The sequence below is a fragment of the Cucurbita pepo genome, chromosome LG12 (genome assembly GCF_002806865.2).
Source record: "Cucurbita pepo subsp. pepo cultivar mu-cu-16 chromosome LG12, ASM280686v2, whole genome shotgun sequence".
Taxonomy (NCBI): Eukaryota; Viridiplantae; Streptophyta; class Magnoliopsida; order Cucurbitales; family Cucurbitaceae; genus Cucurbita; species Cucurbita pepo.
Genome location: NC_036649.1, coordinates 5296190 through 5299613, shown reverse-complemented (window position 1 = coordinate 5299613; position 3424 = coordinate 5296190).

Here is a 3424-nt window from a genome sequence, read left to right as displayed (position 1 = left end):
GAAGCGTTGCTTAAGCATCATATGCTTCAGTTAAACCTATTTACGCTATCTGATTTGAATGTAATAAAAAAGGAAGTGAATTGAATTGTTTCGTCTTCAAAATCAATATTCCTTAATCAAAGCTAACTTGAAGGCACGGCTTGCTCAACTAAAGCATGACATAATTTGCGAAAATCATTCCGAGGGATAAATGTTTTAGTGATGTTCTTATTCCTCATTATGTTTCCAAACATTTATGTATTTCATCATGCTTCCATGTTTCTTATTTCTTTCTTTATATTTTTAGGGGTCTTTATTTAATATATTTTCACTTCCGTCTGCCCATTAGGGTAAAGAAATCGAACTAATTGGGTTCTTGATTATTTTACTTTTTATGTTTTATAAGCTCAATTTGTTCAAAATCGAACCTTAAGTATAACATTGAATCGTAACATTGAATCATAAGATGTGGTGTTCATGCATCTTTGAGTGGTGAGAAGATCCAAAAAAATCTCACTAACAATTTCCTAGGTTCGATATAAAAAAAAAAATAATAAATAAAATCCAAATAAACGTATTCTAAACCTCAAATTGGTCGAGGAAAAATGTTCGAGAGAAAAAATTGAAGAGAATGGAAGAGAACCTCTAGGTGCTTTTCCTTCATTGTTTTCTCTCGTTTTTATGCTGCATTCTCTAATTGATGGTTTGTTAAAATATCTTAAGGAAGGTTATCACTCTAGTGCTCAAGGATTTTACTCTTTGGACTCAAAATTGTATGGTTTTTTCATTATAATTTACGTTCTCGTGTAATTACAAAGGCTCATAGTCTATCTATCAAGTGAATATGGCTGGTCATATAGTTGTGGAGTATAGATACGTGGAACATATTATACAATGCAAGAAAGGATGGAGGTAGAGCCAATTAATATGTCATCGATTCAATTCGATCTAAAATTTCAAGAGACCCAATGAAACATGTATATATCTTACCTCTATGTCCAAACCTCATCCTTCATCCGCTACCTCCCGGAATACTTTCTCGCCTACTTCAAATTTTAGGTTTCGGCCCATTACATTGACATAACTTCTCTAAGGATCATACTCATACTCATTCTTGGTTTGGATTTAGGGCATATGAAGTTGAATCTAACATGGGTTTTTCGGGTTATTCTCTTTCGTTTATCCTCTAATTGATAGCAGTTGTAACACCATCGCTTGGGGACTCATGCCGCTATGGATGACACCGACATGAATGGTGAGCATAACCGAGGCTTGAATGAGAAGGTGATCATTGGAGGAAACAGTGTCGGGACACATGTAGGTTGTAACGCCCCAAAATAGGTTGAGGATTAGAAAAGGAGAAAATTTTTAATTTTTAATTTTTAACATATTATATTTTTTATTAATTATGGGAAATGAATTTTAAGGTATCCAAGAAAGAAAAAGTGTCCAAATTAAGGGGAAGAATTTTTGCAAAAAAAATATTAGAATATTTGAGGTAAACTATTGGAAAAATATTGGAAAAATATTGGAAAAATATTGGAAAAATAACCCGTAAGTTTGATGGGCGCCACAACTCAATTCACCCCAACTTCCATTGAGATCCTTGGAGTGTAATGAAGTTTTTTGAAATAGACCCCGCAGGAGACAAGTTTCAGGTGGTTGAGGTAAACTTCGGTCCCGTCTTTTTCTATCCTAAGGAAGAAGACGATGACATGACTCACTTGATCAAACTTCAGTTTTTTCTCAAACGCAAACACAAGAGACCTACCCAAGATAACTAGCGGGCAAAATTGACCTTGTCTTGGAAACGCACTTGAATATGTAAGTAGCCATCTCAAACTTTTCTCAAATGATACTAATATGGATCACTCGATATTGACATAAAATAAATAATATTACTCATACGATGAGGTCATGAACAACATTTTAAGGACCTAAAATTGGGAATAATAGCCATAAAACCGAGTAATCTATAAAATTGACCTACTTAATGACATTTATTGTACATGAAATTCTAAATTATAACCTAATATCATAGAATAAGGATACATGTTGAATTTAAAGGTCACACGAGGATATTTAGAGCATAAACCAATGTAAAAAATAAAATGACCATCTGTTACTATATTCTATATCAAAGTTTAATGGTTTAAAGGGACCACAAATAGGTTAGAACTTTATATTTGGCCCATTTATAAGGTTATAAATGATTTATGCATGGTTTCAAGGTTATTAGGGCATGTTTAGCGTATAAACCAAGGATAAGGATGTGAGAAGAGGGGGAAGTTAAGCCCCCATTTCATGGGCCCATTTAAGATCTTGGAGCGTATAGGACCCAGGGCATATAAGCTAGCTCTACCATTGGCACTCGTGGCGGTTCATAATATGTTTCATGTGTCCATGCTCAGAAAGTACACCATTGATCCATCACACGTGATTGACTTTGAGCTACTCCTCTGCAAGAAGACTTGAGCAACAAGGAGTGCCCCACAAGAATCCTAGCAAGATGTGTGAAGACTCTACGAGACAGAGAAATCAGTCTAGTGAAAGTGCAGTGGGGTAACCATCGACCCGAACGAGCGACTTGGGAGCGAGAGGGCGAAATGAGGGCCCGATACCTAAAATTGTTTTAGGAACTAGGAACTTTCGAGGACGAAAGTTCTTAGAGGGGAGAATGATTTGTAATACCCCGTAGTTAAAAGCAATAAAGGAAAACAAATATAAATAAATATATATATATATATATATAGACACACATAGATATATAGATATATCGATGCATAGATACATAGATATATAGATATAGATAGATAGATATATATAAAGTGTGGCAGGTGCCACTGTACACTCGCCAACGATGAGTCATAAGCCATAGGTGACGTGATATGAACCAAGAGACATCATTCATACAATATACTTCAATGAAGATGTGAAGAAAATGTTGTCAAAATTATCAAAAGAGGTTGCAACTCATGTCACATTGAAGAGGAATGAAGTTTGATGGTTATAAATTTTTGGGTGGGTTACAATTTAGAGTAATTTAGAGTTATTGTATTTTAAGACATTTTATTTACTTTAGGTTACATTTACCTAGGCTAATTATGACCATTAACTAGGAATGTTACAACTTTTGAAATGTCTTTAATAGTTTTATTTTTAGGCTATATAAAGCCATGTATGTTGTATTTGTAAGCAGACTTGGAAAATATAGTAAAAGGAGCATTTGTGCTTTTCTTTAGCCCATTGCTAAATTTCTTTGCAATTCTATGTAGTTTAGGTTGCATGTAGAATCATTCAAGCTCAACATGATTAATTTTGCTTGTGGAGTTATTCGAATATCAATCAAGTATTCTTGTCTTAAGATATTTGATCAACAAGAATCATTCAAGCTAGACATGATCGATCTTGCTTGTGGAGTGATTCGAATCTCAAACAATATTAT